Source organism: Lagenorhynchus albirostris, chromosome 11, assembly GCF_949774975.1.
Source record: "Lagenorhynchus albirostris chromosome 11, mLagAlb1.1, whole genome shotgun sequence".
NCBI lineage: Eukaryota > Metazoa > Chordata > Mammalia > Artiodactyla > Delphinidae > Lagenorhynchus > Lagenorhynchus albirostris.
The window spans coordinates 39,595,571-39,613,357 of NC_083105.1; the positions used below are offsets into that span (position 1 = coordinate 39,595,571).

Below are 17,787 nucleotides of genomic sequence, written 5' to 3' on the forward strand. Positions count from 1 at the left end.
TACCCAAGTCAATCTACAGATTCAATGCAATCCCTATCAAATTACCAATGGCATTTTTCACACAACTAGAACAAAAAAATCTTAAAATTTGTATGGAGACACAAAAGACCCCGAATAACCAAAGCAATCTTGAGAAAGAAAAATGGAGCTGGAAGAATCAGGCTCCTGGACTTCAGACTATACTACAAAACTACAGTCATGAAAATAGTATGGTACTGGCACAAAAACAGAAATACAGATCAATGGAGCAGGATACAAAGTCCAGAGATAAACCCATGCACCTGTGGTCAATTAATCTGTGACCAAGAAGGCAAGGATATACAATGGAGAAAAGACAGTCTCTTCAGTAAATGGTGCTGGAAATGTTGGACAGCTACATGTAAAAAAATGAAATTAGAACATTCTTCAATACCATACACAAAAATCAATTCAAACTGGATTAAAGACCTAAATATAAGACCAACTACTATCAAAGTCTTAGAGAAAAATAAAGGCAGAGCACTCTTTGACATAAATCACAGCAAGATCTTTTTTGATCCCTCTCCTAGAGTAGTGGAAATATAAACAAAAATAAACAAATGGGACCTAATTAAACTCAAAGCTTTCTCACAGCAAAGGAAACCAGAAGGAAAACGAAAAGACCATCCACAGAAAGGGAGAAAATATTTGCAAACGATGCAACCGACAAGGGATTAATCTCTAAAATTTACAAACATCTCATGTGGCTTAATATTAAAGAAAAATTTTAAAAATGGTCAGAAGACCTAAATAAACATTTCTCCAAAGAAGACATACAGATGGTCAAAAAGCACACAATAAGATGCTCAACATCGCTAATTATTAGAGAAATGTAAATCAAAACTACAGTGAGTATCACCTCACAATGGTCAGAATGGCCATCACCAAAAAGTCTACAAACAGTAAATGCTGGAGAGGGTGTGGAGAAAAGAGAACCCTCATATGCTGTTGATGGGAATGTAAACTGGTACAGCCACTATGGAGAACATTATGGAAGTTCCTTAAGAAACTAAAAATAGAGCTACCATATGATCTAACAATCCCACTCCGGGCATGTATCTGGAGAAAACCATGGTTCGAAAGGATACATGAACCCCAATGTTCATTGCAGCACTGTTTACAGTAGTCAGGACATGGAAGCAGCCTAAATGTCCATCGACAGACAAATGGATAAAGAATATGTGGTACATATATACAATGGAATATTACTCAGTCATTACAAAGAATGAAATAATGGCATTTGCAGAAACATGGATGGACCTGGAGACTATCATACTAAGGGAAGTAAGACAGACAAAGACAAATATCATATGATACCGCTTATATGGGGAATCTTAAAAAAAATGATACAATTGAACTTATTTACACAACAGAAACAGTCTCACAGATTTAGAGAATGAACTTATGGTTACTGGGGGGAAAGGATGAGTGTGGAGGGATCAATATGGAATTTGGGATTGACATGTACACACTGCTATATTTAAAATAGGTAACCAACAAGACCTACTGTAATGCAAGGGAACTCTGCTCAATATTCTGCAATAACTTAAATGGGAAAAGAATTTGAAAAAGAATAGATACATGTATATGTATAACTGAATCACTCTGCTGTACACTTAAAACTTACACAACATTGTTAATCAACTATACTCCAATATAAAATAAAAATTAAAAAAAATAGAAGGAAGGATTAGGGCATAAGAATTCTGGAACCATTAAATCAGACGATATGTATCTTAAAAAGAGTCACTTTTTCCTTACAATTATTTACGAGTAGTTTAACATGTTGTTGTTAAATAAAAGACAATTAAAGACTGAAGGGAAAAACTGCCCTATACCACAAAATGCACTAAGAAAAGGCATGATTTTTTTCTTGGAAACATACATTATTTTCCCTAGGATTATTCCAAATGAGCAAAAGATGTCACTACTTGAATCAGGTCCTTCCAAAGTATGCCATACTAAATCCTATTGAAAATTACATTTGAAATCAAATCACTTATATAAGTCACACTGAATAACAGACCAAATAAGTTATAGATTAATCAGATCAGACAAAAAGCCATTGATAGCTTTTCACAATAAAATTATAAGAAGATGACTACGAAATTGTGAGAGGCTAGGGTAGGTATTATCTGGCTCTTGTATAAAGACCTTAAAACAAACATGCATGGTTCTTTCATTTAAAAATCCAACCTTTTCCCCAATAAGTAATGTAAGGCATTGAAATTATGTTTAAAAACTGATTTACATAAAAACAAAACTTAAAGGGAAGCTAGACTTCTTATGGGACAATTTCTAGGTGTTATGTTTTGGCTGAATTACTTAGTTGACTTTCTCTGGTCAGTAAGATGTTGGCAATAAAACATGTCAAAAAGAAATTGCCCATTTATTTCATATTCTGCAATTCACTCAAATTGGTGGCACTTTTTCTTTTTTTTAAACATGATAGAAAAATCTAATTCTTAAATTATCCTTCTTATACCCAAGACGATGTAAACATATTATGTCACCTCAGAAAAGCAATTCACATATTTGGAGTTTCTTTTTTAAAACAAGGAACAGTTGTTGAAAGTCCTGAAGTTTGAATTTTATAAATCTCTGATTAAAACTGAAAGTGTATAGCCATCCATAACCACAGCAAAAAGTGAGGTAAATTACTTTGTATAAAGTGAGGCAGCACAGGGATAATATTCAGATAGGTAAGTAAAAGAAAATCCTTTTCTTCCTGCTTCTCTCACACTTCAAAAGTAAAATAAGTTTAAGATAAACTGCATTTATATCATCATTACCATGATTAATTATATTTAATCATTTAATGCATGAATCACATCTTAAAGTTCTTTGGGTGCTAGAAAATCTTATTAAGTGTAACTTGTATATATCCTAGAAAAATTATTCATGAATTTCTTTTTTTATATCACACTTATAGCCTTTCCATTGGACTTTATTCTATTTTGATATATATCAAGATATAGATCTATCATTTTTCTAATTCACTACATTTTACTTCAACATTTCTGTTTTAAATTTTAGAGAAATGCATTTGAGAACTCATTTCAAAACTACCATGGTATTAAAAGTGATATACCATGGGTCACCAAAGTGGATTTTGCTTTCCTATACTTATTTTACTATTTTTTGATATTCACATATTCAAAATTTATAATTATTTACATTATATGTAATTGTTTACATCTAGGAAATCATTACAATATTACTAGTTTTATCAGAAAGAATGATATCAAGAATGCACTTAATTTTGTTTAATAAAAACAATTATTACTAACAAATAATAGCTATGTAAGGAAATACACGTCATAATTAAGTTGTGAGAAGATTGGAAAGAAATGTACTAATGAGATTAATTAGTTTTAATGCCTGCAGATGGCTGCCATTTTTTAATAATTCTAATTTAATGACTATAAACAAACCAAGCATATTGATTCTGCTTAAAATTTTGTTCAAAGTGAAAAAAAATTTGTATCACATACAGAGAACGTGAGGTACTTTGATTAAATTTTACTTACTGTTTTTCTTCTATAGAATTTAAAATGATATGATGCTAGTCAAAAGATATGATGGAATCAACGTAAACATTTTCTGCCACATATACGTATCACAAGGATTACCCTGGCCTCTTATCTAAGAGGATTATAGGATGAATGATTTTCAGTTTGCTCCAGTAAATTGAAATTGAGTTTTAGAAGGCTCCATTTACTTAGTATGTTAGTTTCTTATCTTAGAAAACAGAAAGGTGAATATTTCTATAAAAGAAATTTGTAAGGTCATAGAAGCTCTAGTATAATCATTGTCTCATTAAAGTACTTACTGTTCTTTAGGAATTCTCAGGTATTTTGTTCTTTGTTTTCTTTCTTGGTATTTTTTTTCCTAAAAGGAAACAATATGCGCAATGGTTAGGTGAGTACACATAGTTCAGAATCATTTCATATTGTCATGAATTATAACTGATTCATTTTATTATTTAATATTTCTACTTAAACATCTTACACTATATACATCCAAATACAATACAATATCATATATATACTTAGTAGATATAGTATAAGATAGATAGATAGGGATTTTAAAGTTGAAGATTTAGAGATCAAGGTTCTGTGCATAGTTTATACACTGATTTTGTGGAAGTTCATTATGCTCCCTACATTATAGTTTTTCCATTTGAAAACTGAAATACTACTAAGTTAGGCAGACATTGTTAGAGAATATTGCATTATTTTATTCATTAAAAAGGAATCATACAATTATTAGTCAATTAAATGCCTGTTGCTATATTGAACACTTCAATATATTCTACCTATTTGCCTATTTTCGGAGCCATATCAAGGTTCAGATATAACCTAAAACTATTCTAGTGTGTGTGTTTATGTGTATAAGTATATACACATACATTTATACACATATATACTATATATATAATATATGCACACATATATAGAAAATCCCATCAGGGATAAAGAGAAAAATAATCTCACATCATCGCAGAAAGCAGTACAACTTTCAGTTTAGAGAATAAGAAAATTAAATCCTTCCCAAGAGTCAATATCAGGAACTGCTTTAATATTATAAAGATATCAAGAATTTCTGATTTGGTTTGATAAGTTAGCAACTCACAAATGAACAATTTCACAGTGCTAGAAACAAGTACCTTTTTATTATAAGTTCTCATTAGTTTTGGTCATCAAAAAATTTAAGTGGAATGAAAATCAAGAAGGAATGAAATATTTAAAAATAGGTTGATAATAGGCACGTTACTCTGTTTAAAGGGTTCTCAGTGTCTATTTTCAACAAAGGTACAAAAATATTATAATGACAGCAGCTCTGGTGATTGGCTTACATAGGTACTCAGTGGAAAAGATGTGAAGTGACAGCTGTATTTCCAAAGCTGCATTTACTGCATCTGTTCAATGGTTAAGACTCCAAGGTCTCCTTTCATTTTAGTCCTGCTTGAAACTCAACTGTTTTCTAGCAAAATCCACTAGAAAGAGCAATGTAAAAATGCACCTTAGATTTACCTGCCTGCCTCTTAAAATCAATTTAGATAAGAGCCACAATCAATTTTAGATAAGATTTCCATACATGGTTTCTGCTTACTGACACTTTTCTTATTAAAACAAAAGCTACAACAGAATTCTATGGACGTACATATTAAGGTAACAGAGTGGCATAAAGCTCTTTGTATGAAATACAGGGACAAAACTCTGTTAGAAAAAACGAAGCCTTTCTACTAAAAAACTAACAGAATACTTGACATTATACATATTGCATGTTACTACTAACCAAGGGGCAGGCTTCCCAAAGGGATACAATGAAAGGATTAAACAGTTTTTGTGACTTATGAGCCATCTGCAGGGATTTGGTTTCATTTTGGTTTTGCATGCATATCTATCACAAGGATGAATGGGCAAGCCTGTTCTACTGTAGGGAACAGACAATTATTTTATTTTTAATCTACGTGCTGAATATGGATGTGCATAGTATTTTTCTGGTAGCTAATTTGTCTCTTGCATGTATAAACATCTCTCTCTCTTTTAGAGGGAAAACGTGAAAATAACATGGGATGACTCTGCACCTCCCGTCAACCATCTGGTTTTTCAGTAGTGTAATTGCTACCAGTAGGTCTGACTCAGTTTCCTGGTACTTGGTACTTTTGCCTGTTTTTACAATACTTAAAAAAAAAAAACAAAATGAATCTGTTTAGGTAGGTAGGTTCATATAATTTTCACAAAACATGATATGTATTCATAGTCAGTAAAACCGATGGCTCTTTCATGTTCTTTTTATCTAGTTTTAGAAGCAAGCCTGACATGGAGAAAAAAGAAAATTGTCTGAGACTTAGGTATCACTATTGCTCAACAGTGGCTAGAAATTGCTGTGGAAACCTTGTAGCCCTAATCATAATTCTATTTACAGAACTAAGCAAAACACTGCATGCTTTAGGCATCATAAATACTACAGATCAGTGTTCCTTGTTTTTTTTGCAGGGGGAGGGAACGACTTGTATTCATTTTAATGCTAGACATTTAAAAATGCACAGCTTTTTTAAAAAAGGGGACTTAGATTAAAAAATGACAAATAACTAATATTTACATCCAAACTTTAAAAAATATCTCCAGTATTTTATTTTGATGAAAGCATTGATTTTTACTAAGCATTCACTAACACATCATTGAGCTAAATATTTATTTAGGGTTGGATTTAAAGTCTGCACTGTGAATCTGTGTGCAACACGGCTACTTGTAAACATTACCCCTTGACTGGAATGGCAACAGAATCTCTATTCCAAGTTTTAAATTTCAAAACTGCAAAATGTTGCTTAACTTAGAGTTCTCTTTACTGTCTCCTACTGAAATGCCAAAACTTGTCGTCACAACAGGGTTTCAAAGTTGTTGTGCCATTTCCGGCACAGATAACATTATTCCTAAGGGATTTTGTTAGACAGCTTTTGGTTTAAATTCCTATTCTTGGAACAGTAGTCAGCAAGCAGAAATTACTTTAAAAAGAGACACTATCCAGGTCATTAGTGACTGAATGCAAGCTTTTAAACAAAAAAGTAAAGCACAGCATGACAATTAAATGGCTTACATGATTCTAGATTAGATCCTGGACCAATGGGAAAAAACAATTAGCCGTTAAGAACATTATTGTGACAGTGGATGAAATTTGAATGTGGACTATGCATTACATAATGGTATTACATCAACGATAAATTGCCTGTGTTTGATTCTTGTTCTGTGTAATGTAAGAGAATGTCCTGTACTCAGGAAATACATTGATATATATGCTAAAGTATTTAGGATAAGTCACACCATGTTTCCAACTTATTCTCAAATGGTTTATGAACTGCGTATATACACACACATATGTAACATATATAATATGAAGAATATATATGTATATATATATGTATATCATTTTTTATGAGACAGAAAGAGAAACTGATATATAGGATAAAATGTAAACAGTTGGTTAATCAAGGTAAAGGGAATATGAGATCTTCCTGTCCTATTCTTGTAATGCTTTATGAGAGTTTGAAATAGCAAAACAAACATGACCAAAAAAGAGAATCTAAAACTATCTTTAAAAAAAATTAAATAAATATAAAATGCCATTTTTCAGTATCTCTACAAAACATTACACTGAACTGTGGCTATTCTTATTTTGATCATTAAACACAAGATGGTTTTATTCTGTCTATAGCTACAAAAGATAAGACAATGACATTTATCTGGGTAACTATTAGAGAATATTAGGTGGTAAAAGAAAAATATTCCATCAAGTAATAGAGTAAACAAGCAAATGTTCTGTAACTAAATGCAATCACTATAGTTGCTGGTAGGAACAGTAAACAAGGCAATAACACAGAATATGGACTTTCCTTCAAAGGAAGGTAGAAGGCCAAAAGATTGTACCTCATATTAGAGGAAAGAACATTTTCTATGTTTTGTGTCTAACCATTCACAGTCACTTAAGAGGCTTAAGTCTAACAAGCCTGTCCTCATTACAACAGAAGCAAATATTTACCAACAAAGAATGAAATGGGTGGGTGGGGGGAAGGGTGAAGGGTTTGCTTATTTTTTTGATGTGACACTTTATTATACAAGTCAAAACATACTATAAAACAGCTGTTGGCAGTCAGTTATAACAAATCACATACTGGGTTCAACCATGTTTAACATTTTCATTATACTCAAAATAATTATTTTAGAATGGAGGCCTGATAATGAGGCAGAATGGCACTGAGCCAGGAGAGAGCCAGTTTGTACCTTGAAAAGGAGGATGGGAATTAATTAAATGAAAAGCTTGGGAAAGTTAATTGGGACTGAGTGGAGATAAAGACACTATCAATACATGAAGAAATAAAACAATTTTTAAAAAAGGTATAGCAGGAAGCCACAGTGAGCACAGCAAAGGGAGAAGAAACCCAAAGAAACATGAGCCACAGGACCAGAATTATGCCTAGGGGAGCCTCTGTTGGCCTTCAGCTCCTAGAATTGTTCCTATCACACAAATAAATGTTTGTTGAATGAATAATATTGAATATTGATAAAAGTAAAATTAAGTGTCATATACTCCTAGTCTGCCTCTGTCTTATCTAGTGTGTGACTTTAGGCAAATCCCTTAATCTATTTTAACCTCAATGTCATCAGCCATGAGAGTGTGGAAAAAGGTGATTCTCTAATGTGCCTTCCATTTCTAAATATTTCTGTATGTGGTTCTGTTTATTAAAATGGGTAACTGTGAACCTTTTTGTAGAAGAGAATAGCCAGATATGAGTTTTAAATGAAGACAAATGGAGGGTGGAAAAGAAAAGATGAATAAAAGAGCAATGCATTGATTCAAGTAATGGGAAATAAATCCCATCGAAAGAGACTTTAATATAGAAGAGAGAATGTAAAATGTGCTTTATGGCTTTGGCATGTGTGAAGTGACATTTACATATACTATTGATAGAAGCATGCAGATGTAGAAATCTTTATCTTTTTATTATTATTGTGACACTACACACTCTCTGCTTCCACATCTAGAGTTCCCAAGTGAATAGAAATGGAAAGTGTTCAAAAGAAGCCACGAAATGGCAGGAGTTCATAGAAATATTCTGTTACTACATGGTCATAGAATTGTTACTGTCCATCTTAGAGAAGAAAAGGCTGAAGAAAGTCTTAGAATCTATATTTAATTCCATGAAGAGCTATTTAATTCAAGACCCACAAGGCACAGTTGCAGATACCTCCATGATGCATTTGATGATCAACACTGGCTTCCTACTCTTTACAATAGCCAAGACATGGAAACAACCTAAGTGTCCAGCAACAGAAGAATGGATAAAGAAGATGTGATAGATAGATATACACACACACATACACACACACACACAAACACACACACACAATGGAATACTGCTCAGCCATAAAAAAGAATGAAATAATGCAGCAACATGGATGGACCTAGAGATGATCATACTAAGTAAGTCAGAAAGAGAAAGACAAATACCATATGACATCATTTATATGTGGAATGTGAAATATGATACAAATGAACCTATCTATGAAAAAGAAACAGACTCACAGACATAGAGAACAGACTTGTGGTTGCCAAGGGGGAGGGTGGTAAGGGAGGGATGGATTGGGAGTTTGGGATTAACAAATGCAAACTATTATATTTATGTATAACTGAATCACTTTACTGTATAGCAGAAACTAACACAACATTGTAAATCATCTATACTTCAATAAAACAAATTGAAAAAAAAACCCACTAGCTTCCTCATGTTTTCTTTCCTACAAGCTTGTGGAGCACTTACATTCAAAAACACATAACTTAGCCCTTACTTATATATGATCTCATTACTTTCTCCAGTCCCATCTATGCTGATTTTGAATTGACTTCTAGAGGAGGCATGTGCTATGCATTTGTGTTTCCCTACAATAAGGTGGTACTTAAAATGAGTCAATGCATGGTAAACACTCATCTGTTGATGGAGATGGGCAGAGTATATTTTGAGCTCAGAAAATGTACTGGAATACTGATTGGCAGATACCAAAAAATGACTTCTTGGCCATTAACCATGGTTGGTGATCCTGGGACTTCCGTGGATCCCCTACCTTGCTTTCTTATCAGCACTTATCCTTCTTGGCATTTTTGGGAAGACAGGCCAAGGACCTATTATAGGGGGATCAAAGGTATACTGTTCTTTAACTAGAAAGACCTAATCAAATAGCCTGAAAGGCACCTCAATCTATGACTTGAAATTAGTTTGCCAATTCAGTCTGATCTATTGGAGAGGTGAGAGGGGCCACTTTCCCAGCTTTGTCAGAAGAGAGCAGGATGTTTCTTATGGTTCTATGTTCGAAACAAGACCACTGATGGTGATACCACTATAAGAAAGATGGAGGGTTGTTGATGGCAGAATTAGTGTCTCTGTGGGCAGCCAGGGGTACAAAAGAGGAGGAAGGCACAAGGGAAAGAGAACACAAACGAACTGGACTATTTTCAGAGGGTTTTGATTTCTCTACAGATTCTGGTGCTGCAACAATTAGAGACTGTGGAGAATATTTACATAACATAGATGCTGACATAATTGCTGGAAAAGGAGAAGCCAACCAAATATCTTTACAAAGGGCTCCAAGGTAGCTATAAAAACCACACCTGTCCTAATAAGACATGATGAAGTGACAAGCAATGAAAATAAGTTGACTCAACTTTCCCAATTTTTTGAGGTTGGGTAGGGGGAGTGGGGCATCAATTCTGTATACAGATTTAAGACTGAAGGAGAGAAAATGACATTTAAACCTGGATTTGCTGCAAATTCAAGCCCAACAAAGTTCAGTGACCAAATAAGCGTGATGTTGGGATATGGCATGAAATCTTTACAGGTCTATGCTGATTGGCTCAAATTCTGTTGTGTTTTGAGTTTAGTTCAGCACCATGGGAAAGTACCAAGCTGGAAGTTCAGGGCCAGCTGTGACAAAACCATAGCCTAGAAGAAGTGGTCTTCAGTCACTTCTATTTACTCGGGGAAAAATTGTAGAGATAAAATAGAAAATTAGTGATTTCTCACATGAAACTAGTTCTCAAGACATTGTCTTATTTATCTCTTTCTTACTGGTACATTAAAAAAAAATCAACACAAATTTGCTTATAGTATCCTGGGCCTTTATATTCACATGAAAACTGCCCTCTTCAAAGATTCATTGTCGGGGTTTATATGCTTATTTTTGGAGAAGCAGCATGATTTAAAAAAGTAAGTATAACTGCTATTTAATTAGTTGCACTCAGCAAACTGCATATATTTATCACATTCATCTTCACAAGGACATGGTGAAGTAGGTGTTAAATCTCTGCATAAGAGCAAACTCAGGTCACAACTTCTTTGGAATTAGTAAATGGTAGAGTCAGTAACTACATTCAGCTCTCCATCTGAATCCCATTTTTCCTTTGCAACAAAGTCTCTGTAGTGTTGGAATGGACTTTGAGAAGGTAAAAAGCCTATTTTCTAGACATTCCTCTTCTACTTACTCAGTGTTTATCACCTGAAGCAATTCACATGCTTTCTGCATCTTAATTGCTTCATCTGTAAGATGGGGTAACACAATACCTACCCTAAGGAAAAAGACTAGATTACTTGATTTATTGAGGTATCTTTGGTTTCTAAAAGTAATTGAATATATCTAATCTCTGAAGCGTAAAAAGCCTTAAAAGTAGAAGTCTTTTCAAGGAATGTTCAACATGTAACCTTTGTAAAATTCATTACTACGCCTGGAACTTTTACCTGAATCGCATTATTCCTACATTAAACAAAAGATTTCTAAATCAACATAATAGTTTCATCTACATATGAGGATTTACTATTGTGGGACTACCTTCAAGGATATATTTATGAGACGCATAAAACATTTGTCCTACAAACATCTACACAGTTCACATCGAATTAGGCAGGAAGTAAAAGTTGCATGCTCATGGATGTCTAGAGATACATTTTCTAACTAGAGTCAACCAAATTTGAGTGAATACCTAAGTTAAGAGCTACATACCGGGGGGATGGCTAAAAGACGTTATGTGATGACCCCAAAGCACAAAGGTTTGTGTTAACTCAAACGGCCAAACTCTCAACTCTTTAAATGGACAATGCTTATTTAATTCTAAGAGGTTTAGAAATTGAAAAAAAAACAAAAAAAAACAAAAAGCAAACAAACAAACAAAAAAACCAAAACCAAAAAACTTTACTTGGAGAAAACACATTTTAAAAACTAGTTCTTAGAATTAGATGTGTGGGTATTGGAAATGGTAAGCATTTCAAAGAATAGAATGGGATCTCCACTCCGAAAGTGAATGCACATGAAGTCAGTTTCAGAACATCAGACTCGAGATCCCCCATCAGTGGATGAAAACAAATTGATGAACAGAAAAGACCAAAGGGGAGAAGAAATGAAATAAGACACTTGCTATAAGAACAAACCACTTAATTTTGATAAAATTATTTTTCTCAAAATAACCATAAATGCAATCCTATAAAATTCTGAATTAATGATTTACTCAGAGAACTCAAAGATGTTTTCAAAACCTAAATATACTTGAGAGAAATGAAGAATGTCCAACAAGTTACATGGGGAATGTATAGTTAAGTCACACTAAATTTTTCACTAGAGAAAGCAGTTGAGTGATCTAGCATTAGAAATTTGGGGGAGAGTTCAATAAAATTTTACTTAAAAATTTGACACTATTTTACTTGGGTTTGAAAAAAGACTTTCATTTCACCCATGAAATGATATAATGAATGGAATAACAACAGGTCCAGTGAGGCAATAACATGGGTGAGCTGGTTTCCCAGCTTCTATTCTTTGATCCTTTAGGGGTCTAATGTGGATGGCGACTAATTTTCACTGACAAAAGGAATACGATCAAGATTAATTCCTTAGAACTAATTCCTTAGAACAGGGAAATTCCCTTGGAGGCAGGATTCTAGGCAGGGATTATAAGGGCCTGAGTTTTGGGCCCACTGATAGAAAACTCAACCGAAGAGAACAACCTTCAATTTAAAATAAAAATTCTTTTGGGTTTACATATTACAGCAGGTGAACTTTTACTGTGTTTCTCAGTGGTGTTCTGGCTTTTGCCATAGAATTCCCTAGCATTGTAATTTCCTCTTTATAGTTTAAGGTCATGTCATTTTTGAAAAGAAACTGATTTTATTATCATCACTTCCATCTCTTTGATATAGGGGAGACTCAGAAACTAATCATGTAATCATTCACTTTAACAGACTTCAATGAAGTCTATGAAGTATCATCTACCACATGTGGATTTCTAATTTTACTAACAATCATAACATGGACTAAAATGTCAACATAATGAAATCATTTAAATGCTAATTATATTAAGAATAGTAAACTTGGTTGGCAGAGGTTGACGGGAAGCACAGACCTTTTCCGATTTGAATACAAATCACAGTCTTACTGTCCATGTACTGGAGGTGGCCCCAAGTTAAGTCACAGTTCCATCTCTCTAATCAGGCAAATCTCAACAAATGTCCTTGTGTTTCTGTAGTACCATTCCAGGAGTTGTGTGGAACAAAATGAAGTAGAAGAAAAGGTCTCTGTCCAATAGAATGCCAATTCATATCTGTATCATAGCACTTAGTACATCATGTTAGAGTTTTTGAGGTTGTTTAACTCCATGACAATGTACTTGGAAGCACCTAGTACATTGCCTGGCATATATGAGGTTCTAAATAAATGTCTGTTGAACTAAACAATTGAAGAACCCAATCAGTCTCCCTTCTCTATGCAGTACCCTCTCACTAAAAATCTAGTTTGCCAATTTGATGGTGCGGTTGTATCATATACTCCAGACATTTCAAGTGCAGAATATTGTATCTTATTCTATACTATTCCACACCACATTCTCTCTCTCCCAGGTAGAAAACTACTACCTCTCAAACCTTATTCTCTTGCCCATTATCTGTGTACTTGTTCACTTTTCTTTTAGGTTCTACAAGAAAAAGCCAGGTTAGTTCTGTGATGTGTCTAATATGAAAGTTACATTATAGGGAACTAACATGGATCATCACCTTAACAAGGGGTGAGAGGTGACTGTCTTGGTGAATTAGGGACATTCAAGCCTAAAATATAAAATTCTGCAAGCCTAAAATATAAAATTCTGCATTTATTTGATTAGCTATAACATGATCCTAAGAGGCCGTTTCTATGTTGGATTGTCTTCATGCTCCTTTATTGAAAAGAAGCAAATGCCAAGAAAAGAAGTGAACATAGAAGACCCAATCAACACATCGGGCACAGTGTACCACAACCTCAAATTTAATATTATTTAAAATTGATGATCAGAAGTATTTGCAGGAGGTATATAATAAAATTTACAAGCTCTCTAGGTCAGGAAAACGTTCTTAGCGACTTTCTTTTTTTTTTTTTTTTTTGCGGTACGCGGGCCTCTCCTGTTGTGGAGCACAGGCTCCGGACGCACAGGATCAGCGACCATGGCTCACGGGCCCAGCCGCCCCGCGGCATGTGGGATCCTCCCGGACCGGGGCACGAACCCGTGTCCCCTGCATCGGCAGGCGGACTCGCAACCACTGCGCCACCAGGGAAGCCCCTTAGCGACTTTTAAAATAGACTCTTAACATGGGAGGAATCAAATAATTGTGCCATTCATAGTTAAATTCATTGCAAATGATACTATTTTGAGATTATTTTAATTCATCTCTCTTTTATCAAGGATTTATTTAGTAGGTGTCATTTATGTAAATCAATCCTTAAAATTGGATGAGCATTTATTCTGTTATTAAATACAAATATTTTATTCTTTCTGGAATAAAGAAAATATAAATACATACATATATGTATGTATGTGTATATACATGAGCAATAGCTCCAAAAGTCTAGATGGTGATCATGGGAGGTGAGTGCAGACTGGAGATAAGAATTGAAGCAACAATACTGGAGACATGATACACATCTGAAGGAAACTGAACCTGTTTCACCTAAAACAAGTCATTATATAAGGACAATGTAGGTGTACTTCTGAGCTGACACTATCACTTTACCCCTCCATTTAATTTAAACATAAGACTGTTTAAACAACTATTCTTATTTCTTTCATTCTGTGAGAGCCTCACCAAGGCAAATGATGCAGTTCCTTCATGATATATTTTCATTTAATGGATTTTGCTGATGGAATACTTTGGGCAAGGCACCTGCCCAACACTGTTCTGAATACAAAAACGAGAAATCCCAAGAAATTTCTATCCAAAAGGTAGGGTGGGGAGGGAGCGTTGAACCCACTCATAACTCTTACCTGAAGCAGACTATAATGAGTTCTCTTTGTATGTAAACTAAAATCCAAAGGAGTAGCAAAAGCCCTAATGGCTTAGGGTACATGGAAGATCTATTCTTTGAGTTTTGATAGGGAAAAGCGTCTCAGAGGGACCAGTTATGGAGAAGCAAAGCGATGGAGGAGGAAAAGCACTAGGCATCTTTGTTTTCTAGACAGGAGGCTGGTATGGCAGGAGAACCAGGTGTATGCAAGGACAGAGAAATAAGGCTGGAAAAGTAGGTTGGATCATATTGTAGACAATCTTAGAATGAGATTACAGAAGGCAACAAGAAGCCAATGCAGGTTTCTCAGAAGATCAATGTAGCAAAGCAATTGGGTAGTAGTCTTCTGATTAGGTAATGCTTTATTTCACTTTGTGCTATAAAAATATTTGAGTAAAATATAACAAAGTATTGTTAGGCAGTCTTGAAAGTGTATTATAAAGTGTGCAAAGTTTTTGTTTCTTCCATGAAAGTGTTCTTAACACTGAAATTCATGACACATGGAAGAGAAAGACATTACCTGATTTAACAAAATGTCCTATCATTTGTTCTATGTGGCATAGACAATCTGTACCCAGGAGGGTAAAAGAAAACTACACGTAGACAGTGAAGCAAGTCTGATACAAAAATTAAGCACGGGCTTCCCTGGTGGCACAGTGGTTGAGAGTCCGCCTGCCGATGCAGGGGACACGGGTTCATGCCCCGGTCCAGGAATATCCCACATGCCGCGGAGCAGCTAGGCCCGTGAGCCATGGCCGCTGAGCCTGCGCGTCCAGAGCCTGTGCTCCGCAACGGGAGAGGCCACAACAGTGAGAGGCCCGCGTACCGCAAAAAAAAATAAATAAATAAATAAAAAATTAAGCACAATGGCACTTAAATGTATTAGAATTTATACTATGCAGGTTAGAAACATTGCAACATTAAGGTTATTCTTCTACACATGGTTGAGTAAAGAAGAGCATTATCTTTACTTGCAAAATGTTACCATAGGAATTCTTAAAGAAACATTTATTACAGTTATAATTAATTAACTTACAATTACCAAGTAACCTCCTCTGTTCACACTTAGCACATCTATATAAATAAAACTTCATTTAAGGTTCATTAGCTAGAGAAAAGCAATGAATGTATGGAAAATATTTTAGTTTCATTGATTTCACAAGTGATGTTACATTAATCACCATGTCAGAAGTCACAAGTATTTCTGAATCTGGATGGTAGGAAGAGAGCAGCATATATGTTTGGTTTCATAGTCGTTTTTATTTACTTCCCTTTCTCTTGCTCAATTTTGAGAAGCATTCAAAAAGTACATTTGCTCCCGACCTAAAACTTTCCAGAACCAACTTTAATCATTTAATTTTTTTTTTTACTGATTTGTACAGTGTAGTACACTAGCACAGTATGTAGATTTCCAAAAAAAAAAAAAGGAAAAAACAATTTGCACTGTTGATGTTGATGTATGGAGTAATTTTCTCAGACTCTTTCAATGCAATCTACAAACGCATTAACAAAGACTATAAAACAAAACCAATCTGCACTACCCATAACACACAGGGCGAGATATTGAAAAGTTTGAAAGCATAATTGATATCTGCATTAGTAGAAATTACCTAGGAAGGAGAAAGTATCCTACTACCATGTAGGACTTCCAAAGCCAAATATATCTTGTACAGCTTCCTGAATAAGAGAGAAATGTTCCAACCACTGAATATAGGAAAAAAAATATTTGTGTGATGGTGGTTAACGTAAAGAGCCCTTTGAAATAATGCTCTTAGAAAATCTATTACTGTTATTATTCCACAATGACTGGCAGGAACCCCACATGCATTTTCTATTTCGTATTCCCATTTAAACTACTCTGTTGCTCTGGAGACAAAGTCAGCAGTAAAGTGTAGTTTTTATTTAAGGAAAAGCACAGAATCTTCACTGAATTACCCAATGATCATGCTCTATCCATATTAGTTTAGCTCTGTCTATATTATTTATCTGTTTTTGGATTTTGAACTTCTAAAGCATTAGGCTGGCCAGGAACATGTATTATACTACATAATTTACACTTAAAGTTTCAGAAGGACAACAATAATGTGAGAAGATTATGTTGAAAAGTATATTTTTCTATTGGAGTAAAGAAATATCTGCTAAGGGCTGACTGGATGATAGATCACAAATAACTCCACAGAAAGGAAATTTGAAGTGGCTTGTCAACCAACAATGCATTATTTTGCTGAAGTTTTCTAACATATTTTTCATGGAGACATCTTTGAGATGATTAAAATAACATGTATTTCTATAATATTACTTGACGAAGCAAGCAGTAATCTCGTCCTATGGATTTGGTGATATTCAATATTCCTCTTTTGTTCTTTTATCCTGATCAAATACAGAGATCTTTATCAATTCATACTATGCCTATACAAAGAAATGGGCAAACTCAAATAAATATAGCCTGGGAAGGTATAAGGAGATCTCGCCATCCACAGACAGGCAATCTGACCATTAAAACTCGGCCAGTAGTTGATGCAAATCCCATAGCTAAATTGGTCTCTATTTATTTAAAGCAATTACAAAATAATAAATGTATGTTATGCCATACCCTTATATTAATGGTTATAAATAGAATTTATCTTAAAGCTTCTTTTTTTATGCTTTTAAATAACAATTCTTTTGTTACAAGTTAAAATAACTAGAGCATATTATGTTTTAGTTTGCCTACTTCTTGGGAAAAAAGGAATTCATTTTTTCGGATCCTTTGGGTATGGTATTATTTAATCATAAATTGGCTTCAAGTGTGTGCGGTTGTCACTTGCCTAAATCTTTTGGTTTTCAACTTGCTTTCTACATTGATTAAGCATGGGTTTGATACATATATAAGTATAAATATATATAAAATATATAATATTGAGAGCACCTCCAATAT

At 34.2% G+C, this 17,787-nt stretch overlaps 1 protein-coding gene across 1 annotated transcript in view; it reads right to left on the reverse strand.

The window, feature by feature from the left end:
• The window catches only part of SYT1 (synaptotagmin 1), a 423,804-nt gene that overhangs the window by 349,784 nt on the left and 56,233 nt on the right, over positions 1-17,787 (reverse strand). Inside the window, exon 2 of the mRNA XM_060165202.1 lies at positions 3,851-3,909. The gene's annotated coding sequence lies outside the window, so the exon portion shown is untranslated. The remainder of the gene's footprint in view (positions 1-3,850; positions 3,910-17,787) is intronic.